The sequence below is a fragment of the Chinchilla lanigera genome, unplaced genomic scaffold (assembly GCF_000276665.1).
Source record: "Chinchilla lanigera isolate Chin_1 unplaced genomic scaffold, ChiLan1.0 scaffold00036, whole genome shotgun sequence".
Classification (NCBI taxonomy): domain Eukaryota; kingdom Metazoa; phylum Chordata; class Mammalia; order Rodentia; family Chinchillidae; genus Chinchilla; species Chinchilla lanigera.
Window position 1 is genome coordinate 16,803,924 of NW_004955437.1, and position 13,859 is coordinate 16,817,782.

The window sequence follows — 13,859 nt, forward strand, 5'->3', positions numbered from 1 at the left end:
TCTCCTACCTCTTTTGTCTGTAACTCACTATTATTTGTCTATTTGTTTTCCTGAGAAACTATTTTGTAGACAATAATATGTAAAATGATAACCATCGATAATTTCCTACCATTTTGTCTGTAATTTGCTAAGTCCCCCCTATTATTATGTTATCCTTCTTTTATTGTTTAAAATAAAAAAAAAAATTTAAAATAAGCCCACCAGGCCAGGTGTGGTGATGCACACCTGTAATCCCAGCACTCAAAAGGCTGAGGCAGGAGGATCGATTCAAGTTTGAGGCTAGCCTGAGCTACATAGCAAGTTCAAGGCCAGCATGAACTACATAGTGAGACTGTCTCAAAAAAGAAAAAAATAAGCCCACTGAAAACAGAAATCCAAAGATTATAATACACAATGGAGGTAAAGTTGGGGTGAGAATCAATTTTTTCAAATGAAACAAAAAAGGAATTGTGTAATACTGAAAGTTATGTTTCACAACTAACTTTGTTATAGGGTTAGTCTGTGAAAATCCAAGGAGCAGCATTCCTATGATGTGTGCACTTTTCTGTATATAAAGACGTTTTAAATGGCATTAAGAGCAGGGTGTGGACGCACACACAGCCCTCCACGCTGAATGATCCAGCGATTGTTAGTACAATATACGATGAAACGAAACCATGACCTTGTAATCCCAGCTACTTAGGAGGCTGAGGCAAGAGGATTGGGGAATCAAGAGTTCAAGGCCAGCCTGGGCAATTTCCCCAGACAGGAAGAGCCATAACCGAGCTGCGAACAAGTTACAAAAATCAGAAGCCTCCGCTGTACAGGGGCTCTCGGGTCCCCTGGGACTTGTCTTCCTTAGTGTCACCACCCTGGAGCTGGCCAGTGAGTTCTCATTCCTTACCAGGAAAAGGCCTCACGAAGACACCCACACACACAGCTACCCACAGGTCACCTCCCAAAGGGCAGGGCATTTTGTATGTTGCTGAATCCCCTCTGCCTAGAGCAATAGCTGGCACACAGTAGGTTCTCAAAATATGTTTCTTAAGTGAATAAACATGAATGAAGAGAGGAATGGTCCTAGAAGAAGGGAGGGGTGGAGTGACAGACTGGTAAACATCAACATTTTTCAACACCACCTGGCTAACATGTTCACATTTCACAGGGACACAGAGACAAGCACTGTGGGGGACCAGAGGGTGAATAATGCCTCCTGGGGTATGTCAGGACAGCCTCACTGAGAAGAAACATGGGAGCTGGGCCTTGAAGGATGCATAGGAGTTTGCTGGAGAGACAAGGCAGGGGAATGGGATAGATAGAAATGAACATAGACAAAAGTACATTGTCCTGAAAAAGCTAGTGTTCTGGGGACACGAAGAAGACGCAGGCAGCAAAAAATTCAAGGTCAGGTTCACAGGCGAGGACAGGTGTGAAATGAAATGGGAGAGGTAAGCTGGGGGTAGATGGAGCGGCCAAGACCTTGAACTGCCTTCCTGCAGGAATCACAGCCGAGAGGTGACGTCAAGCAAGGCTCAAACGCGCTTTATAGGTTGTTCACTCGGGCTGGACCGGCCTGAGCCCAGGGGCCTTTCCTCCGCCGCACCCGCATCTCCTCTCCTCTCCGTCTCTTTCTCCGCACTCTTCCCTTCCTTCCACCTGTCTCCACGCACTGTCCCGTCTGCATCTCCCATCCGCCTGTGGGGTTCTTCCAATTTTTCTCTCAGACCCCACTCCCGGAAGACAGCCCTCAACCTCCCCACCTTAGCTGCCCAAACAGCTTTCAGATTCTTCGCCAGGATCCCCACCGCACCCCCCAAAAGGCTTGGGGGTCCCAGAAAGAAGCGACTCAGGCCTTTCTAGGGACCGATCGGCTCCTGGGGGGCTCCCCGGGGTGCAGAGGAGTCCGGAGGAGGGGAATCTCGCAGCTGCCTCTCCTGCGCCCAGGGTGGGTGGGCACCAGCCTCGGAACCCACGGGCTGTAACACGACACTTCCTGCCAGACCTCGGAAGGCTGGGCCAACGGCTGAGAAGCCACCATCCTTCCAGTCTAATGCGCATGACTCATGCTTCTGTCCTCCTGCTCGGAAATGCTTCCTGGCATCTGCCGCTGTCCCCAAAGGCTCGGCCTCGCCCCCGCAACGAGCCTGGGCCACCTCTGCGGGACAGTTCTCTCCCCTGAGACAAAGGTCAAGCTGCTCTTCTGACCTTAGAGGGGCGCAGGAAGGACCCGCCCCCCCCATCTCTCACAGCGGGGCTCTAATTAGGTTTGTTAACATACAGTTGATCGTAGTCCTGTTGACTGGGAACTTAATCACGTTACTATTGAGTTCCTGTACGCATTGCTTGGGGTGACTGTTTTACTTGTAGAGTTACAGCCAAGCCCAACGGGAGGAAATTAGCTTTGGACACAAGTTTGGAGGGGGGCTCTTTTTTTTTTTTTCCTCGTGACTTCGTCTCCCTCCCCCCACTTCCATGTGAAAATATTTAGCAAACAGTGACAATGATGAAAAACAGTAGGAAACAAAATGTTCTACATTAGTATAAAACATGAAAAATGCAGCCAGGACCCTTAGCGGTACAACATGTGTTATGCTGGTTGGCAGTCCATTAGCTCTGATAGACATTTCACTTACCTAAGTCAAATATAACAGTCTAGTATTCATTAATATAAGAAGGGGCTGTGGAATCAGAGCTACCATCTGGCTGGGCCGACAGAATAATCTACAACTCATGATTAGGTCTAAGGAGTGGGGTTTCACTTTAATCTTTCTCATTGCTCGAAATTTCCATCTGCGCAGTTCGGCACATCATTTTTCTTCAAGACAAATGTGCTGTTTTTCATGTTCCAAAATTAGATCAGAAGAAAACGATTAATCATGTCACGGCCTGGGAAAGGAAACAAAGCTCGATATTCTCCCGCTCTCCGGCACCCCCAGCCCCAGCCCGCCCCTCCCCGGACCCGGAGGATTGCAAGTTTTGCCCCCAACCCCCAAATCTAGGTTTTGGGGCAACTTGGGGGACACAGCCACCAGCCAGGAGCAGGGTGGGATTGCAGACAGAGGAGTCGGGGTGCCCCGCCCCACACCGGGGGTCACCTCCTGGTCGGGCCCATTGCACCCCACCCTGGAGTCGGTATGGGGGCGCTGCCTTGCCCAGAGTGACAGAAAGGGCCGGAGCCCGCGTCCCGCGTCCCTGTCTGTCTGTCAGCCGGTTCTCGCAAGTCATAACAAATCCCTGGCGCGGAGCTGAAGCCGAGCTTTGCTGGAGCGTCATGGGGATGATGAATGACCCGCAGGCCTTTGAAGTGCTCTGCCAGTTCAGCTGGGTCCGCCGCGCTGACAGAGAAATATACACAACAGCGTAACCAATAATGAGAACATTAAACATTCCTGCGCAGTGACAGGCTGACAGAAAAGCCCGGGCCCGCATCAATCATCGCACAGATAGAAGCCTGACAGGGGCCCCTCACCCGCACCCGCCCTCAGCCCCCCGGGCCCCTCCTCCTCCTCTGGGGTCTCCCCGCTTTGGTCCTCTCCCCGAAGTCCCTCCTGCTGCCCCCTCCCTGTGGCCTGGCCTCCTTCCCCGCCTTCTCTCCCCTGCCCAGGGTCCCCCGGCCTCCTGTGGCCACCTTCCGGGCGTCTCCAAGGTCAAGGGAGGTTCGGGTCACTTCCATTTGGTGAGGCAGCCCCTGTGTGAGGCCATGAGGAGACCCCACATCTGAGTGACAGGAAGTGTGACAGCCTGAAGTTTATACTCAGCAATTGGTGGCTTTTTGTGGCTGCAAAAGAATAATACACTCACTGTGTGCAGAACCTCATTTGGAATTTTTGTGGAATTTTTGTTTTTTGAGACGGTCTCATCCCGTAGTTCAGGCTGGACTCAAACTCACAGTGCTCCCCCTGCCTCAGCCTCCCAAGTGCTAGGATTATAGCTGGCTCATTTAGAAATATTATGGGAAGTGTAACACCAGACTGCGAGGGGGAGCAAGCCCCTTTTTTTCCATCTCTGCACGGGGAAGGTCTCGCTGGGTGTCTTCCTGTGTGACTTTGGCAAGAAGCCCTTTTCTTCGTGCCTGGGCCTCTTTCTGTTCAGCTGGACTTATCAGACAGGATCTGATTTCTGGTCTGTCTGAAAGGGAAAAAACAGCAGAGAAACACAAAGATCTCTTCCTTTTCCTCCACCAGGAAATGAAATCTGCCCAGATAAGACACACTATGTGGACCTGCAGCCCCTTCCCTGAAGAGACCCTGAGCGCTCATGACACTCTCTGGACTGGCTTTGGGCCGCACCGCGCTGGGCTGAGCCGCTACCCCTTCCTTCTGCACAGGGATGTCCCTGCTGCCAGACTCTCTCCCCACGAGCCAGTGGGGGCACCTGGAAGAGCCCAGGGTGGTGGCCAGAAGCTGGGGTTCAAGTCCCAGCCACAAGGTTGGGCAGGACCTCAAAATGAGAACAGTCTTTGCAAGTCCTCACCCAGAAGACTCTGTTTATATTCCCCCAAGTGCAGAGGTTATTCATTCTTTTTTCCTTCAACAGTTTTCAGTTTTGTTGCAGGGGATATTTTGGGATTTTCCCCCATTCTTTGGTTTTTGAGGAAAAAAGAAGCTTTCCATAAAATCATGAAAAACTCCCAACAACACATACACACACGTGCACATGTACACACACACGGTGAGCAGAGAGGAGAAAGGCCACCCTGGGGTCGCCCAATGACAGAGGTGTCTGGGGGGGTCAAGGAGGCCAGTGCTGCACCCCAGAGTGAACGTGACCCTTCAAGGGCGTCACCAGCACGTCTGCAGAGCCAGCTGAGGTGTGAGGGGAAAGCCCGTCGACCAATACCTGCTCTGCTCTCCAGACTCTCTCCCTTCCTTTCTGCCCACCTGGAAGGCCAGTGTCATTCCCACAGCCAGCAGGAAGCTTCTCTCGTTTGCTCTGACCCACACTGACCTTGCCCTCCTCTCATGGCCAAGGACACACACACACACACACACACACACACACACACACAAACACGCAAGAGCATCTTGCCTGAGCAACTAGATTGAGCCAGGGGCAGCATGGTATTTTTTTTACAGTTCTCCTAGTCCCCTAACACTAGGCCTGCTGAAGGGAAAGATCCCAGAGGCCACATTTGTGCTACACAACTATAACCACAGCCATGGCCAAGCAGCCCCGTATTTAACACCTGTCCCTGCAGCCAATCAGACTCTCCCATGTTCAAAGGCAAGCAGAAGAATGAGGAAGTGGTGGGGAGTAGATACGAGACACCAGGTAGATCCAAGAGAGACAGCACAGCTTCAGTTCCCGACTTACCAGTTCCTATTCCCTGCAGCCTGCTTGTGTTCTTCCCTTAGATGCCTGTGAGACAGCAGGCTGCTGGAAAAGACATATGACCCACCAGTCATTCATTGCATCCCATCTTCCTGCCTAAGATGACTGGCTCAGGGGTGGTCATGTGACCAATGTCAGGCCAATCAGAATCCTTCCCTAGGATTTTATACATTGATTCTGAAAGAGAGATGCTCTTCGTCCCTACTGGATTGTGTGCTGTAAGTCTCTGATGACAAATCCAGATGACATTTTCAGGTCCTTGTATTGAGTCAGGCCTGAAGCCTATTCCTTCCCAGCACATGAGCCTATGTACTCTCTGTCTTATTTAAAATAGTTTTAACTTTATTTCTGTCTCTTGCAACCCAGAGAGTGCTCATATTAGTATTCAGGGGACATATCAAGTTTAGAAGGATTTCTCTAAAGTCAGTAAGTGATTTTACCCTTTTTTGTGCACGTGCACATGAATAAGAGCCTAGCAAGTCACAGGACAAGGAGGGCTGCAACCAGCACTCTCGGATCCGCTCCTCCCCGAAGCGTCCCCTGTGACCTCACCTGCTAAGAGTCCGTCTGAGCAGCTCTCTGTAGGGATCAAGCTGTTCCCAGATCAGCCCAAGTGACTCAGAGTCCTGAGCCTGATGAATGGTACTTTCCGGTCTCTATGATTTGTCCCCATTCCAGGCAAAGGGGGACAGGTACTGAGTGAGTGGCAGCCCTCCCAGCCTCTGAGTGAGGCCACTGGGCCTGGGTCCCTGCTGGACCAGCAGGGAGCCAGGGATCAAGCCAACCCCTCATCTACCTGGGCACAGCCACGGGTTCCGCTCTTCAGACGCCATCCCCACCCCTTGCCCAGGCAGGGAGTCGCTGTGTAGCGCAGGCTGGCCTCAGACTCCTGGGCTTCTTCCCTCTTCCTGCCTACGCCTCCTGAGTAGCTGGAACTGAAGGCACGCACCTCTGGGCCCAGCTCAGACACAGTTCTGACCTCAAAAGCTCAATGTGGGGCCAAAAACACATCTCTGGGTGTTTGTCCTCATTGCAGTCCTGGTCTGACGGCAACACGCCAGCACAAGTGTGAGAGGGCAGGTGCAGTGAAGCATGACTGGGGGCTTTTGGTTGGCGGCAACCTCAAGATGATGAGGGTGACGGCGATTCTTTAAAAAAAAAAATTAAAACAGCAAGCCAGGTGAGGCTAAAGCATCCCATTCAAATAATGCTTTAAGAATTCTGAGAGGGGGGCTGGGGATTTAGCTCACGGGCAAAGCGCCTGCCTGGCAAGCACAAGGTCGTGAGTTCAGTTCCCGGTACCGGAGAAAAACCAAAAAAAAAAAAAAATTCTGAGAGGGGCCAGGGGTATAGCTCAGCGGTGTAGCACCTGCCTGGCAAGCACAAGGCCCTGAGTTTGATTCCCGGTACCAATAAATAAATAAATAAAATTATATAAAAAAAGAATTCTGGGAAACTGGCATGAGCAAAGGTGCTGAGCAGCCGAAAAATCCAGCCTTGGAGGAACAGGGCAAAGCCCGCTCCTGTCAGCACAGAGAGGGCCGGCTTTCCACCAAACAGCTGGGCACCTCCGGGCACAGCCGAGCACACAGCGCTCAGCAGTGTGTGCTCCCTTCTATCTGTCTGGTCTTCGTTGGTCAGGGGCAGAACCAGAACCAACGAGGGGACCTTACAGAGAAGCAGCTTTATCACAGTCGAAGAATTTTCGACAAATCCAACCATGCACAACTGGAGCGGCCCTTTGTGAGGTAATGATCTCCCCGTTGCTGCAGATATTCAGCACACCAGGGACGCTATGGAAACAATCTCCAAACTGAGTGGATGCTGGGCTTTGGGGACCTCTTCCAATTCAGTGACCCTGGCAGCCTCTGTTATTCCCTCTGTGACAACCGCTCTCATCTTCCTAACCATATACATAGGTGTGGCTGGATTCTCCAAAGCTGGGGCCAGTGGTGTTTTTAACTAGAGCTGTTGCACCACCTTTGGCCTCATAAATGAGCTCCAGCCCACCAGGCAGCTCTCAGAAGTACTAAGGCTGCGGGAGCTGTGCCCACAGGGAAGGCACAGCCCACAGGGCCCTTCACTCGGGCCCTCACCCCATCACCCCGGGGCAGTGTGTCTGCCACCCCTCCCTCTATGGCGACTCACAAGGGAGCCAGAGCAGGCCGCCAGCACCTCTGTCCGTGCACACAGCCTCTATCGCCCCTATGTACACAGAGCATGGAAGGTACGGATGCCTGGAAAGGGGAGAAGCTACATGCACAGAAAAGTTTAGGGAAGATACTCTTTGTTCTATTTCTCATGCCAGTTTCTCAAAATTCTCATGTAGACCCTACGCACAGGTTCAACATTGGTGCAAATTATCACAGGTCTTCAGTCTTTCCTCTTTTATCCTGAGAAGTTTCCAGGCCCACCTGCCAGGGTTTGCTGCAGCAGGCCACGGGGGTCCAGGTAGCACTGGCAGGTGTGTGCCTGGGGGGGGAGTGAGCTCATGGTAAGGACAGCAAGGCTCAGTAGGCCCCCCGGACCCTGAGGAAGGAGACTGGTTCCTCACTGGGTGATGTTTTGATGGCAGTGTTTGAAAATCAGTGGCTCAAGACTTCTCCATAAGATGCTGCAGATGGTGGTGCACACTGTAATCCCAGCACTCTGGGAGGCTGAGGCAGGAGGACTGTAAATTTCAGCCCAGCCTGGCAACTTAGCAAGACTCTGTCTGAGAATAAAAACTAAATGGGCTGGGGACATAGCTTAGTGTGAAGGCTGCAGGTTCAATCCCGCAGTACTAAGAAAGAAAGAAAGAAAGAAAGAAAGAAAGAAAGAAAGAAAGAAAGAAAGAAAGAAAGGAAGAGAGAGAGAAAGAGAGAAAGAAAGAGAGAAAGAGAGAGAGAGAAAGAAAGAAAAAAAGAAAGCAAGCCAGCGATATAGCTCAGTGGTACAGTGCCTGCCTGGCAAGCGCAAGGTCCCAAGCTCAATTCCCGGTACAAAAAAAGAAAGAAAAAGTTAGTTCTCCTTAGTAGCAGGACAGCCTGGTGCCCAACAGCACAAGTCTCACCTGCACCTGGGTCCCACCATGATCACACAGCTCTAGGCCCCCAGCTCAGACCCTGTCTCTCTGCTTTGGCCTGGTCTCGCCTACCCAGTCCTGGATAGCGGATGGTCTTGGTCACTTTCCTCATTCTTTTTTTTTTCTTTTGGTTTTTTTCCGGTACCAGGAATCGAACTCAAGACCTTGCGATTGCCAGGCAGGCACTGTGCTGCTGTGTTAAATCCCCAGCCCCCACTTTCCTCATTCGTGGGACAAAATACCCAAATCTTAGAAGTTAAAAGGAGGGGAGGTTTCTTTGGACTCACCGGCTTTAGAGGTTCCAGGGCAGAGCTGGCTGGCTCCAAGGCAGCAGCGGCATGGTGGAAGGGTTGAGACGAAGAAACCTGCTCCCGTCACGGAGGTCAGGAAGCAGAGAGAGAAGGGAGGAGCCGGAGAGCCAGGCACCAACCCACTGACGAGTAGAGCAGGCCCCATGATCCACTCACCTTCCTAGGACACGAGGCTTTCAGGGGGTGCCCAGGTCTAAACCGTAACAGGAAGAGTAGCCCCATCTCAGCCGGAGCCACCCAGTGAGAACCATGGCCAGGTCTCTGCAACAGACTTTTCCGGTTTACCAAAATAACATGCAAATGGATGGATTGTCCTCCTGGTTCAAACATGACTGTGGGGTGGGGTCACCCACATGGGAAGCTAGTGCCCCTTACAGCATGGCTCACAGGTGTCACCAAGGCCCGCATGTTGCGGCCGTCCTCCGCCCGCTCAGCATGGCCTCCTCCCTGGACAGCAGTCAGCCACACACAGCTGTGGGCAGTAGCCCCTCCAGACCCGGCGCCCTATGTCACCTTCTCAGCACAGCCAAGGGGCCAGGCTCAGGCAGGGCTAGGCCAGGGTTGCCCAGCCTGGATAACCGGAGTTCTCCTCTGGGAGTTTGTAACTAGACCCAGGGGTGGCCCGAGAGACAGCCACACGATCCACTGACTGCTCACTGGGGCACCCCGCTGCCCTCACCCCCCCCCCGTGGGGTTCAGTTTGCACAACCTGCTCCCAAGAACCCGAAGTCAAAGGTGCAGAAAGCATCACAGAGCCTAGACATGGCAGGTGGGGACGGGAGGAGCGGGAACAGGAGCAGGGACCGGGACAGGGGACAGAAAGAGGCCCAGGACCAGGAGAGGGTGGGCTGGAGAGGGGCAGGAAGGGTGGGCAGGAGACGGGAGGAGGGGCAGGGCAAGCAGCCACACCCTGGCAGGTAGGAAGGAGACGTGGGACACTTCCCCCCCCCTACAGAAAGAGGCAACGCAGGGAGGAAGCGGCAGCTTCCTGGGCGCCAGTCAGTGCCCAGGGTCTGAAGGGCATTTCGTCTTCACAGCACCCGTGAGCAGGCGCCCCGCTACCCTCCGCTCACAGAGGAGGACTCCGAGGCCCAGAGACGCCGGGAGACCCGGGGGAGGTCCCAGGGGAGGAGAATGGCCGTCCGCCCCTCTGTCTCTCAGAGGTGGTGAAGTCCAGGAGGAAGCAGAGGCCACACGGCCCACCGCTGCAGAATCGCACCACACCAGGAGTTTCGCACACAGACCGGGGCTCAAGCTCGGGGGACAGTGGGGTGGAGCAGCCCCTGTGTGTTTAAGCAAATACTGAACTAAATTCGGTTCAGCCTCATTTTATAGCTCCAGGCTCTTCCTAAAGTCCTATGGCTGTGGTGGCACCTAACGGCCATCTGATGCGGACGAGGACAAAGAGCTCAGGTCCAGACCCCCAGGGGAGAAGCCAGGTCTGGAACTCAGTTCTCTGGTGTCTCTGCTGCGCTCCCTGCACAGGCCGAGGTCACCAGGAGGTCACCAGGAGGTCACCAGGAACCGTGGTGGGCTACCTTCTTCCTTCCCTGGGTCTCCCCAGTGGAGCACATATTCAGAAACATTTGAACACACACACACACACACACACACACACACACACACGCACATGCACACCACTGATGTGTAGCGTTGGCCATTTTCTACAATGTGCATATTCTTCCTATGGTCTGCACACACACCCCAATCTCCCCTAGAGACTGAACCCAGGGCCTTTGCACTAAACTGTATGCCCAACCCTTTAAATTATTATTATTAGCCAGGTGTGGTGATGTATGCCTGTAATCCCAGCACTCAAGAGGCTGAAGCAGGAGGATCGCTGTGAGTCTGAGGCCAGCCTGGGCTACAAAGTGAATTCAAGGTCAGCCTGGACTGCACAGTGAGACTTTGTAAATAAATAAATAATTTTAACATACAATCCTCCTGCCTCAGCCTCCCAGAGTGTTGGAATCATGGGGTTACAGATGTGTACCACCATGCCTGGCTGCCATGGTCCTGTTCAAGCTTCCCCCAGGGTGTCCTGAAGGGTGCAGGGAGGACTCAGGCACACCATTGTCACTCCCAGAGCCAGGGAAGGATTCCAGAGGAGGAGGGCCTAATCGTAGGGTCTGCAAGGCAGCCTAGCAGCCACGATTCAATCTGAGACTGATGACCCCACCGTTCGGGCAGGCGCAGAGCAGGAGGAATGCCGGAAGGAGAAAAGAAGAATCTGCCCCTGAGGGGACATGCTGCCCAAAGAGACTGAGGCACCAGCCAATGGCTCTCACTAGAAATTCAAATGATTTGGAATCCATTTGGGAAGATATGCTGTCAGGGTGTGGAGAGTGGGACTCCGGAGCCAGACTGTGGGGATCCAAGCCCTAACTAGCTGCGGGACCTTGGACAAGGAACCTAACTCACCCAGAAGACGGGGGCAGGAGCAGCATCACAGCCTGCTGAAGGAAGGCTCCGTATGTGCTCACGGGGTTCTCACTGCAGTGCCTGGCACGCCAGACACACGAACCGCACATCCTCCGGCGTGAGGCAGGGCTGGCGGCAGCTAGTGCTATTTAAGTTGAGTTGAGAAACAAAGCAGGCTCCAGGAGCAGCGATGGATCACTGACCAGAAGCACCAGGGCAAGGACCTTCTCCTCCTGGTCACTGCTGTCCCCTCACACCTAGGATGGCGCTTCTCAGGCATAGCGATGAGTACTGGTTACGCACTGAATAACGCCCTCCAGTGCTGCCTACGTATTTTTATTGCTTTAGCTTTTGTTTTCATTGCATTCTCTACTTTCAAATAACCATCAGTTATCCTAGTGAACAGTCATTTTTTTGAGGTAGGGTCTCACTTTGTAGCCCTGGCTGGCCTCGAACTTGCAGCGATGCTCCTGCCTCAGCCTCCTGAGAGGTGGGATGACGGGCATGCACCCCTGCCCCTAGCGGTGAGTATATTTTTAAGTCCATTTGAACGGAAGCAAGAATCAACCTTTTCCTTAGTTAGCCAGACCTGTGGGAATCTTCTGGTACAGTCTGGAACCCAGACGCTAGGTCCACTTGGTGGCAAGATGACCAAATGGCAGGCAACAGGCCCAGACAAAGTCCGGCTCAGGAGCAGCCTCGCACACCCCACGCTTTGGAGCAGCGGACACAGCTGACCCAAGCCCCAAATCCAGGGGAGGCACCCCCACCATCCCCACCCAGAGGCCGAGGGTGGAGGGAGGGCTGCTCTGGACGTGGGCGGGGTGGGGGGACCCTTCCTTTTCTGCTTTTTCCTCCCTGGCCCTCCACCCAGCCCCTTCCCTACCCGCAGCCAGCTCCCTGAACCGGCTTCTCCTCACCACTCCGGCTCTCCGAGACAGGTTCGTTATGGCATGAAAAATGGCTCTGTGGAATAAAGATGTTTCGCCTCTGATGAGCACATTTGCAGAAGGTATGTCAGAGATCCCGGGGCTGGGGCCGGACGGCCTTTCAAGAAAGTTGTTTCTTTCCCCCCTCCCCCAGTTTCAGGCCCTCCGCCCCTCCCTCTCCCTCACCCCAGCCCCCCCTCTTTGCTTACTTATTGGAAGAGTAATAAATATTGGGCCGACAGGCCCTTCTCACAGTTACAAAGCCTACCTGTAAGCGAGCTCAATAATTAGCAGTCTTGAAGATGATATATGACTTTCATTACCCTTTGGGACTGGAGACTAAATGAGGACAGAGCTAATTGCCGTGCAAAGCAGTTTGGCATGAATGAGAAAAATGCAGGCCCTGTCTCCTGCCAAAAAAAGGGCCCTATTGCCGCTGTGATCTCCAGGCTGGTTCCTGCCGCAGGAGTTCACTGGGTGTCCATAAATCACGGGCTGCTTACAGCTGAGGCTGCCCAAGTCGTCAGCGGCCGCGACGCTGAGTGACAGATCCCAGCCACCGCATCACAGCTTCGACTCGCTCCTTCTCTTCCTCCTCCTCTTCCTCTTCCTCCTGCTTTGCACTCGGACTGGAAAATTAGAGCCAGACTCCGCAGAGAGGGCGCTGGGAGGCCTGGGGTGGGGTGGGGTGGAGTTGCTGACCTGGGCTGGGTTCCTGGTGCCCACAGCCCGCTCCTCACTCCCCGCACAAAGCATGCCGCAGTCCTCGAGGCCAGGGGACAGGAGTGCTCCAGGCAGAACTTTCGTCCTTGGTTTGCCATCTAGATGAACGTGGCCTCCCTTCTGGCCTGATGTCTCCCACCGCCCCTGCAGGAAAGGCTCCGACTTCCTCCAGGGAGAAGGCCTGACACCAGCCACACAAGTGCCCAGGACGAGGCCAGCCGGGGCAGGGGACACCTCCTGAACACATCTTAGTCTCCATCCTTGTGCCCACCCTTTGGTCTCTCCTCAGGGAGCTTCTGAAGGCCCAGGGTGGGACTCACATGGATCACACAAAGCGCGGTCTTGCCCCTTACCACCAATTCCCTGGGGGAGAGGCAGGTGCCCTCCCGGGGGCGGACACCAATTTCACACTCCGCGGCGAGCTCCTCGGCTTTTCTAAGGGCAGACGCGTAATTAATTCTTACTATTGCCAAATTATATTTGACACCTAATTTAAGACTCAAGGTTCCACAATGCAAATTCTCTCCTGGCAAGAAGGTGGCGGGTAGGCCGAGGACGCATGCAACTTGACAGCCAAGCCTGGGGCCGGCCCAGTGTAAGTCCCCGGGAGGGGAAGGAGTGACTTTTATTGAACACCTACTTTACACCCAGTGATTTCCATTTAGTATCTAATTCCCTTCGCAACAACCCTAGGAGTCAAGCGCCATTATTGCCACCACTGGGCAGAGGAGGAAGCGAAGACCTACAAGGTGAATTCACCCAAGGTCATCCTGTTAGGAGAGAGGCCACAGACTGCATGCAATTGAATTCTTCCTTTCAGGATGGGGTCAGGGACACCGAAAATGGAACCCTTAGCTACTTCACAGCAGACATTTGGGCTGAGCTGACCCTGGCTGCACCTCTCAAGACGCCTTCCATGGTGGATTAAACCAGTAACAGTAAGAAAGCAGGGGCAGGTAGTCTCCGGGCTTCGAGCACTCAGATTCTAGCTTCTTTCTCCATATTCCTTGCAGTCTAACTTTTTGCATTCTGGTTACAAAGTGGCTGCTGCACCACCGAGCATGATATCTTCAGTCCAGCGAGGGGAAAGAGGTTAGGAAA

General features: G+C 53.4%; 2 long non-coding RNA genes across 4 annotated transcripts; both read right to left on the bottom strand.

Moving 5' to 3' along the window:
• Positions 1-2,417: 2,417 nt before the first annotated feature.
• Positions 2,418-6,452, bottom strand: LOC102027010. 3 transcript variants are annotated; one of them, XR_001235005.1, is made up of 4 exons: positions 5,293-5,460; positions 3,781-4,107; positions 3,075-3,314; positions 2,418-2,865 (listed from the first exon to the last, which is right to left on the bottom strand). It is a non-coding gene; the product is annotated as an uncharacterized LOC102027010 (long non-coding RNA). The 3 variants fall into 3 exon arrangements; XR_001235006.1 differs by lacking the exon at positions 2,418-2,865 and adding an exon at positions 6,107-6,452 and having other exon boundaries at positions 2,896-3,314; positions 5,293-5,355; XR_261883.2 differs by lacking the exon at positions 2,418-2,865 and having other exon boundaries at positions 2,898-3,314; positions 5,293-5,454.
• Positions 6,453-8,655: 2,203 nt separating this feature from the next.
• LOC106149066 lies at positions 8,656-12,615 on the bottom strand. The gene is made up of 3 exons (XR_001235007.1): positions 12,304-12,615; positions 11,107-12,072; positions 8,656-9,968 (listed from the first exon to the last, which is right to left on the bottom strand). It is a non-coding gene; the product is annotated as an uncharacterized LOC106149066 (long non-coding RNA).
• Positions 12,616-13,859: the final 1,244 nt, after the last annotated feature.